This window comes from Rhipicephalus microplus, chromosome 1 (assembly GCF_043290135.1).
Source record: "Rhipicephalus microplus isolate Deutch F79 chromosome 1, USDA_Rmic, whole genome shotgun sequence".
NCBI classification, from domain to species: Eukaryota; Metazoa; Arthropoda; class Arachnida; order Ixodida; family Ixodidae; genus Rhipicephalus; species Rhipicephalus microplus.
Genome location: NC_134700.1, coordinates 162,277,256 through 162,288,097, shown reverse-complemented (window position 1 = coordinate 162,288,097; position 10,842 = coordinate 162,277,256).

The following is a 10,842-nucleotide window of genomic DNA, read 5'->3' as shown; positions in this document are numbered from 1 at the left end:
AGTTCTTCCTGTTAGCAAAGTAGAGTTCGAGTCAGCGGTTATACGCGCTAAAGTAACGATGCGATCTTCAAACACTCCATTCTGGAGGATACGAATTTTTTTAGCCTCTACATAAATATAAGTAAGCACGTGTGCTTCCATTAGTCCTTCTAAGTGCCACCGTGGCTGTTGGTATTCCAACCCGTGTCCTTATATTTACGGAATCCATGCACTTTGCTGTAAGTAACATGCGACTAATGAAGATTGTTGTGAAAATAGACTCATGGTTATATATAGTAGCGGTTCTATATGACGTGATCGCATTCTGTCATCACGTTCGTCAAGTCCTATACGTAACCACTTGGTTACGTGGATTTCGGCACCGCCGATTGTTAACACCGGATGCTTCGCCTGATGGACCGCATAATGCTTTCGCATTTATAATGAATACCCACAACAGCTATTGTAGCGGTAAGTTTTTGACGGCTTCATCAGACAATAGTTTCTGGAAACGTTGGTACGGCGAGAGCAAAAATTGCGTATTTCTCTTACGTTTTTCTGGTCACGTGACATGTACCCTCAAAAGCAGAATAACTATTGGCTTTTATATTATATAACCAGTGCTTGTGTGTCAAGTAAGTCCAATGATGGCAAACTATGCAAGACAGGCAGGAAGCCATAGCAAGAGCCCAGAAAGCAGAATGAGGGGACGAGTAGGAAGAGCAGAAAATGACAAATAACTTTTATCTACATAAAGCTACCTATGCCCTCCAATTGTAGCTTGTGACTTATATTTTTATTACTTTTTTGTTGTCCTAGAAGTCAGGAAGCCACCTAACGCGAACACCTTTTAGATAGACGCTCGTTCGTGCATAGAGTGGCCTCGCTATCGGCGTAGCCGACAGCGTGAACGAGGTCGAGAGAGAGTTAACTCGGAGTGCAGTCAAAATGAAAGACAGTGAGAGCGAGAGAAGTGCGAGGACGAGAGAATTAAAGCAGTGAGACGATAAGTTTAACGGCGCCCACCCGCGGTGCTGCAGTTGAGTGCACTGTCGAGCATCGCGGTTGTAGAACGCACCCATACGCTCTTTACCGCAGTCTCCCGGTTAGCGGGCCAGTCGCACTGCACTCCGTGTGCAGTCGTTGATGTGAAATAGGCTGCAACGAAATTGTCCGCGTCAGTCACGCTACTCACGAAGTTCTTTTAAAGACGATAGTCTTTCTTGGCGACCTTCGACGCAAAAACTTTAGTCTGTCTGTTAGTACGTTGGTCTGTTTGTCCACTCTTAACAGCATCGGGTATTTGAAACGGCCGTCCCCGTCCACAGCCCCCACCAATGTTGCTCAACATTCAGCGTTCATACTTGAGCAATTGTCTATTAAAAAGCAATTATTGCGCATGTCTGGGGCACCACAACAACACATATATATTCTGCATGTGCGTCTTTTGCTAGGAAAGGTATACATAATTATTTTAAGGACCGTAGCGCTGACCATGCAACGCTTGCACGCAAAGGCGAGTGTTTCCAATGCTTTGCTAAGACGAGATGGTGGTGGCACCTACCCGTCGCTTTGCGTTCTACACCTTATCACCTTTTAGACGGGCGAGCACACTCGTCTCAGAGCCACGCGCTTTGTAGCCACGCGCTCAGAGCACACATGTTTTCTATGTGTGGCTTCATACTAGAGAAGGCACACATAAGTAATTTAATCACGCTGCTATGACAGTGTTACGCGATGCTCAAAAAGGCAAGCGTTTCCAGCGCTTTGCTAAGACGACATGGTGGCGGCACCTGCCCGTCGCTTTGGCGTCTACACCTTATCGCTTCAGAGACAGGTGCGCACGCCTTCCTTCGTTTTCGAAGATAACTGCCAGATAGCGCTCGTGTCTAACGTGGCTCGATGCGCTCGTACGCCTCCGCTGCACACTCGAGACACTCTAACGCAGCGCCTCCAAAATACCATTCACCAATTTTCTTGGAAAGTACATCAAATAAACGTTTTGTTCCCTTTCTCCACACGCAATACTATCGTCTTTCCATGACATTTGCAGATTAACATGCAGATACCGGGCCAATTTTTCTTTTTGTAAACCGTGTACATATATACAAAATAGTCGCAGCCAGTTTTTTTCTGAACAATGAGCGAAAGACGGCAGAAAGTGTGTAGCCTTCTGCTGCTGCTAATTAAACTGCTCGAGCAGAGGCTCCACACCACCAGCGTCAATCAAGAGGGGCATCTCGCCAAAGTATAAGCCTTTGTCTAAACATATCCAAAAACTAAAACACCTAAGCAGCTGCGCTCACAAATTGAATTGGGCAGTATTGTGATATGTCAGTATAACTTTTGGTATGTACTTTACACTTTTTATTCACTGATCAAGAGTGACGACTGCTTTCATGTACACTTATCAGACCAGAAGTCTTAAGACCCACGATGTGGTGGTGAGGCTTGGCCTTGCCATCCCGATGTAGAAGCAGCCCGCGGTTCCCCCTCAACAAACACGAAGGGAGACTAAAGGTACTCTTTTTCAGGACTTCATTAAAGTTCATTTCTACCTTACCTTACCTTACCATACCATGCCATGCCAATTCATTCTATGCCATGCCATGCCATGCAATGTCGGCCTGCCTTCGAGCGGCTGACGCTGCTCCCGGAAGCTTTCCGCGGCATCCGTAGCACCGATGGATCGTTTTTTTTTTTCGTGTTCTGAACTTCAAGCTTTCGCAGAACGGCTGAGAGTAACGCGAACGTGCTCTTTTGAATTCGGTGTGCATTAAAAGGCACGCTGTGGTACGCTGCCATCCTCGCTTGGCGTAACGCTGGACAAGCGACATTTAGCTTATGTATAGCCAGCTGCAGCATATCAAGTGCGCTTTCGCACCAAGCAGAAGCCTCCTTCCTCTTGCTCTTCAAGCGCCTTCAAGATGATATTGTCACGTGGTCGTACGTTGATGATGTTAGTCATCGGCGTGTCCAAGATAAAACTCTTTATTTGGCTAAACTTGTGGCCGGAAAGCGGAATTTCAAACTATTCAGCAAAACACATAGCGGTAACCAAGCGTATAGGCCGTCGTGAAACTAGAGAGTATTAGCCGTCATTCAATTCTTTTTATGGTCACGAAACTGCCCCCTCAGTTTCATATGGAGCCAGCGGCCCTCGCCAGCGGCCCTCGCCAGCGGCCCTCGCCAGCGGCCGTCGCCAGAGGTGCAGCTGTGCTTGATAGGCGATGCTAACGCTGCTAGCTTGTGATTGTGAGTGGGACAACGTCGGCATTCGCCGACCAGGGAACTTGGGTTCCATTAAAGAATAAGGAAGGTTTTCCGTACAAAAGATAAACACCTTTTTACATGCGAAAACTCTAACTTAGTAGCATTTGCCTCCGCAGTCCTGGCACTATGCACTAGGTCTTGGCGTACACCCGAATAGAGCAGACGGGAACAGCAACGAATGTTTCAACACAAGAACAAGCGCGAACAGTTGTAGAGGAAACGTTCAAGCCAAACTACACTTGAACCGACGCGAATCGGGTGCGATCATCGGGGTGATGCATACATGCAACGCATGTCACGCACCTAATCTCATGCTTTGACGTAGTTTAAAACTCTACAATCGGCTAAGAAGCTGCCTTTCAGAATGAAAATGGCTGGATATGTAAAAGATAGTATTTCGCACGAATAGTCTTTCTTAAAAACTTTGTTATGAATTCGCAAAATTGAGCTTCATAAAATCTTTTGAAAAGTAAAAAAACTCGTTAAAGGAGTTTGCATAGACAAATAGTGAAAGCAAAGGGTTTTAATGAAGGGGTTAATGATCTGTGTTATGAAGGGGGATCATTTTCCCACCACCTCTTTCATATGGCAGCAAACCTGATTTAAAACTAACTATTTGATTGCAGTGAGTGGTGTTTTTTTTTTCACACATGCCAGAACGTGTACTGGATCGTATGGGACGGCTTTATGCCCTCTCATAGTAGGGTTCCCAGTAGACAAATCGTTAAAACACTTTTTCTAAACACACCGTATAAATCTTATTTGTCTGCCATAATGGCATACCAGGAAAGTTCATAGCTCTTCCATAGTTGAGACCATGTAACACTCTCAAGCATTGGCAGCATATTCTAAACACTCTAAACTGCATATCGCCAAAATTTGTGCAGATGCCGGTAAAGCAAGATGGGACACAGCGCTAAACTAACAACTCATGGCATCTCTGGATGGCGGCACCGGTGCCGTTTTCTGTGCACTCGTGTGATGCCGTATGTTCGTCTCGGCACCACGCATGTTAGGCCACTGTTTGGTTGGGCGGGCCATGACACGAGTGCACGTCACCGCAGCACCGCGGAGATGGTCAGTGGAACGTGCTGCCATCTCATCAGCCGCGCGCGCTGGCACACGACGTTGTCACGTTCCATCGTTGTAGGTGTTTTCAAAGACGATGGTCTTCCTTGGGGTGCTTCGACGCAAGCATTTATGTATGTCTGTCTGTTAGTCTGTTTGCCTGTTTGTCCACCGAAACGATACCTAAACGGCCAAAATCCAACCACATCCGCAGCGCCCACCAATATTGCTCAAGTTTCCGCGTTCATACTTGTGCGATTGTCAATTAAAAAGCCATTGTTGTGCACATTTGAGGCACAACAACAACACGTCAATATTCTGTATGTGTTTGATTGTACTAGAGAAGGCATACATAAGTAATTCTAAGGACCGTAGCTTTTAACACACTGCGCTGACAACGCAACGCTATGCAGAAAAAAAGGCAAGTGTTTCCAACGCTTCGCTAAGACGACATGGTGGGGGCACCTGCCCATCGCTTTGGGTTCTACACCTTATCGCCTCCAAGACAGGCGCGCTCGCCTTCCTTCGTTTTCGAAGATAACAGCCAGACAGCGCTCATGTCTCAGTGCCTCGATGCGCTCGTTTGCTTTCGCTGCACGGATCGTCACACACTAACGCAGCACCTCCAGAATACAATTCACTAATTTTTTTTCGTGTGGAACATCATATGAACGTTTTCTTCACTCTCTCTAGACGCGAATACGACATTTGCAGCGGAACATGCAGACACAGTGCCAATTTTTACAGCTGGCGCTCCCGCATACCGCTGGCGAAAAGAAGTGAAAACGTGCAAGAGCCTACATCGTCCTACCGTACTAGCACAAGGCTACTTTTGCTGTGAGATTTTCACTGAACACCAAAGGCAATGCGACAATTCCAATTACCATGACTCCCTCGTCGAGTTCGTACGGCATTGATGCAGCACAGCCACCTGGAGAATAAACGCGCACCCGATGGATACGTACGTAGCGTCTTGCAAGTGTCTCTCATTGTTTGGTTTCCTGTTGTTTTCGCACTTATTCCCAGTAAGAACGGGACGCTGGAAATTGTCGCCTACTCATTGGCTTTTCTCGCAGATGGCGTTGCTGTCAAGGGTTCGAGTTTTGTGATTCACAGTCACACTTTAGTCTGGCCCGCTACGGTGCGTGAAACTCGGATGGTGTTTGGCATACCATACCTTCTACGACCACACAAGTGTCAGTACAGCTCGTCCGAAGATGTCATCTGTGTTTATTGCACGTGATCGCATATACATTCACACGTCACCGTGAGAAAGAAAAAAAATCACAGAATATTTACGGAGTGAATGATGATGATGTGTGGGCGAAGCTCTGGAGCATCGTCAATAAAACCGGAGATCTTCCGTTAATTTTGCCAAGTACCTCATCAAAGACGGCTATCCGTCCGTCCGTCCGTCCGTTCATCTGTCTGTCTGTCTGTCTGTCTGTCTGTCTGTCTGTCTGTCTGTCTGTCTGTCTGTCTGTCTGTCTGTCTCCTACGCATGGAAGTGGAGCGAGCACCGCAGCACCCTCTAGCGAACACGCCGAGTACTAGTGTTGACTACGACAGACGAACAACAACGGAGACAAGCCTTAAGGGGCTTCGCCCCTAAATGAAGGCTGTGAGGGCGCCGACGGAGTCATCAATTCAGCACCTCCCAGACTGAGGAAAAAATTGCATTTTCTTTTCCAATAGAAAGACTGAAGGGCAGCTGACGGCATCCCTGTGTTTATTATCTGCCACTTCTATAATTTCTCGTGTTAGTTGGTCTGAATGTTTGGCTAGTGAGTGCGCGCAGTTGAACCGTGGTTTGCGAATGCAACGCACACAATGCGCAGTGAGGTACTACAATATATCAAACCCTCTGCACAAGAGGCGAACAGTTCGCTGTTCTTCTTGTTGCACCCGCTTGGCTTGCGCACACACGCATTCACTCTGGCGCACTGACTCGGTAGCTTTAATAGAGCAGACAGCGCAACATGAACACCGACACACTTTGATATTTCAGAAGGAAGGTAGGGCAAGAAAACAAACTTTTTTTTCTTCGGGCGTCACTAGCCAGAGGCATTAAAGTTATATTTGGCTTTCTTCAGCATGGTATACCTGGAGAGGGCAAACCGTGTCTGACAAAGGTGTAAATTGATTGGTTACCGAAGCGTTTGTAGATGGAAGATGGGCAGGACTTCGAAAAGACAATAAGAAAACACAATTTTACAGTACCCCGCGAGACCAGCTTGGCATGAGGAGATTATTATAGAAGGAAGGGTTTCTCGCCTTTCGGCTCGTAACACCAACATACCTGTTTAAGAGCAAACACTAGGGTTAGATCTACAAACCTCATCAGTCTAAAAACCTTCGCATGCTGTGCACTTCTGTATCATAGCTTTACTGCAGTGGTGTCTGATCCAAGATGCACTAAATAGATAGATAGATAGATAGATAGATAGATAGATAGATAGATAGATAGATAGATAGATAGATAGATAGATAGATAGATAGATAGATAGACAGACAGACAGACAGACAGACAGACAGACAGACAGACAGACAGACAGACAGACAGACAGACAGACAGACAGACAGACATAGATAGATAGATAGACAGACAGACAGACATAGATAGATAGACAGATAGATAGACAGACAGACAGATAGACAGACAGACAGACAGACAGACAGACAGACAGACAGACAGACAGACAGACAGACAGACAGACAGACAGATAGACAGACAGACAGACAGACAGACAGACAGATAGATAGATAGACAGATAGATAGACAGATAGATAGATAGATAGATAGATAGATAGATAGATAGATAGATAGATAGATAGATAGATAGATAGATAGATAAAACATTCAAAGTACCTATACTTCACTAAGAAATCCTTCGCATTGAAAGCAACGTGTTGACTACAACAGGAAAGTCTTATAGTCCTTAAAGGAACACTAAAGTCAAATATTAAGTCGACGTTTATTGTTGAAATAGCGGTCCAGAAACCTCATAGTGTTACTTTTGTGCGAAGGAAAAACCTATTTTGAAATTAAATCGCGTTTTAGTGGTCCTCGTCAGGTTAGTGCACTTCAGAAAACCCGCCTCACGAAGCTGACCGACTGGACTAACCCACGTCTCTCTTGCGGTGCACAACGTTGCCCGGCTTTGCTGCGCTAGTAGCAGCAGCCCGAAAGTAGCGGGAGCCACAGCAGAACAGTGGTTATTGATAAATTTCTAATTATTGGCTCCAAGATTGTACAAGATTTTTTTAACTGCGCCCCGCTATATAGAACCACCTGTCCAGTGTAACGACGCGAAAATTACATTTTTGAACCACTCGCGCCCTTTCCCATAGTTACGTCCGGTGGTTCTTTTTTCCATGAATGAAACAGAAACGAACAAGCAGCATTTTATTGCATCTCTTGATGAACGAAATGTTCTTTATTAGTGCAGCTAGATCGACTGCTAATAATTAATTGTAGGCGGTCCGTCTGATTTCACCGGGATCATTTTGAGAATATCCTTCTGCAGCGCATGTTTCTTGTGCAGTTACCTCAATTTCTTGGTAAGTAGGGCACTGTTGTTGATAATAATGTCATTTTAGGTGTTGTCGTACATTGAGCTTTCACTCCGACGTAAATTGTTATTTGACTTTAGCGTCCCTCTAAAATTCTATGATACGCTCACGCCCATAATGAGGGTCTTTGTCACTGTCCCAGCTAGTTTAAGGATGGGACTGTGGGCCAATCTATAACACTTTCAGTCCAATACACTCACTTTCATCATTTGTTTAAACACTGCTGATGAGTATTCAGCTGATTTCTGTCGCTAAAAACGTTTTTCGTTAAGTGTGATGTCATACGCTTTCCACCATTTCTTTAAGTTCATTTACCTCACTGTAGCTTTTATAGGCTCGAGCTTCACACTGCTGAGTGGCTGTATCCTTCTACGTGCTGGTCCAAAACGTGAAGAGCCGGTGACCACGCAAATGAACCTCCTATTAGCCTCAGAAAACTGTAGGCTCGTATTCGTTGGAAATCTATAAACGAAGACTGACATTGCTTAGCCATGAAGACAAGAAAAAAGACACACTGTCTCCTTTTCTGCGTTCATGTGCCGGCGCTGTAAGTCTGTGATGCTTTTTTAGGCCCCGAAATCCAGCGTGTCAATGCAATGACAGCAATGTGCCGCTGCACTTTTAACGTTTTCACAGCCCTGGTGGTGGTCAACGTTTTTACTTCAGTGCGCACGAAAGTGAGCGGCGAGGCCTTAACTATCCCCAGCGGTTCTGTCTATATATGTTACGGGGTCGGTGACTTCTGTACAAAACGCTATTACAGAAGAACAACCACAGGCAAGAGTCACAATGGCTGAGTGGCACACTCGCTCACCTGTGAGCTGCTTGTGTCCTTTTTGTTCCTTTATTTCATCTCCATAACAGGACTCCTGGGCATGGGAGCGCCGTCTCAGCACGAGTCTGGAGAAGTGCGACAGAAGTAGGGTTTCATGCGGAAAACATGGACGATGTCGACAAGTGACGAAGTTGGTGACGTATTAGAGTGCAGTGTCGCTATCTCGTAGTTGACGTCGCTAACTTGACGTAAGACTAGGTAGGGTCCTGCTTATCGGGACAAAAGTTTTTCGAAGAGACCTACATGGCGACACGGTGACCATATGAGCACGCGGTCACCCGTGGCAAACGTTATAATACGCTGCCGCTGGTCGTAGTGGGCTTTTTGCATATATTGAGACTTGGTGTGACGAGACTGGGCGACTTGACGAACCATGTGAGCCCGATCAATGGCTTCGCGAGCGTACTCGGAAGCAGATGGCTTGAGAGGTGAGGTGGTTTCTAATGGCACTATGGGGTCGCGACCATACAAAAGATAAAAAGGTGAAAATCCCGTGGTGTCATGTCGAGAGGAATTATGTGCGAAAGTCACATAGGCCAACGTGATTTCCCAGTCACGATGGTCTTCGGAGACGTACATCGAAAGCATCTCTGTGAGCGTGCGGTTGAGCCGTTCAGTTAGGCTATTAGTTTGTGGGTGGTAGGCGGTAGATAGCTTATGCGCTGTAGCACACGATCGAAGGAGGTCGTCGACAACTTTGGACAAGAAAGAGTGGTCGCGGTCCGTAAGCAGCTGTCGGGGTGCACCGTGGTGTAAGATGACGTCATAAAGAAGAAAATCCGCGACGTCAGTGGCGCAACTGGTTGGCATAGCCTTCGTTATCACATAACGGGTCGCATAATCTGTGGTGACGGCGATCCATTCATTTCCCAGTGTCGTTGTCGGAAAAGGGCCAAGAAGGTCGAGTCTCACTCGATGAAATGGTTCAGAGGGAACTTTGGGGGAAAATATCCAGCTGGCAGCAAGAAAGATCTTTTCCGGCGCTGGCAGAGGTCCCAAGTAGCGACATATCGACGCACGCTTGCGTACAGTCCTGGCCAGAAGAACCGACGTCGCACGCGGTCGTATGTGCAAGAAACACCAAGTTGTTCCGCTGTTGGTGCGTCATGAAGTTGTTCAAGTATGGCAGGCCGTAGATAACGGGGAATGACAAGCAAAATCTCAGGGCCTTCAGTGCTGACGTTGCGGCGGTAGAGGATGCCGTCTTGCAGCACGAACATACGGGATTCAGCGTCATGGATGTCAGACTAGATGATGTCAATGATAGTGCGCACTGACTCATCCCGTCGTTGTTCAATGCGCATATCGCTGATGTCAGTAAACGCTATTATGCTGCTCTCCAGGTCAGTCGCAACGAGATCAGGAGGATCCACCGGATGACGAGAAAGACAGTCTGCGTCCTTGTGCAAACGGCCAGACTTGTAGCTGATGATAAACGAAAATTTCTGAAGCCTCAGAGCCCAGTAAACCAGACGTCCAGTCGGGTCCTTCAGAGAAGTCAGCCAGCAGAGGGCGTGGTGGTTCGTAACGACAGAGAACATGCGACCATATAGATATGGCCGGAACTTTGCGACGGCCCAAACTAAAGCTAAACACTCTATATCGGTGATAGAATAATTCCTCTCAAGGGGAGAAAGCAGGCGACTGGCGTAAGCTATCGCGCACTGTCTACCGTGGTGCCGCTGAGCGAGAACTGCGCCGATACCGTGGCCACTGGTGTCGGTGCGAACTTCTGTGGCAACAGAAGGATTAAAGTGGGCAAGTATGGGGGGCGTAGTTAAGCAGCCGATGAGAGCGGTGAATGCTTGAGCCTGCTCAGGGCTTAGGAGAATGCGGTATCCTTCTTCAGCAAATGTGTGAGTGGCCTGGCAACGTCGGCGAAGTTTTTCACAAAACGACGAAAGTAGGAACATAATCCGATGAAGCTCCGGACGTCAGATGTGGAACAGGGATGTATACTAGCGTTTTATACAGAAGTCACTGACCCCGTAACAATAATATAGAGCTAGTGGTCCCCGCCGGTGCTCCATCATTCGAGTTATCCTAACTAATTTTCATGAATTTTCTCATAAAAGTGCATTTCTTTCTTCATATTTTTATGATTTTGACGCATG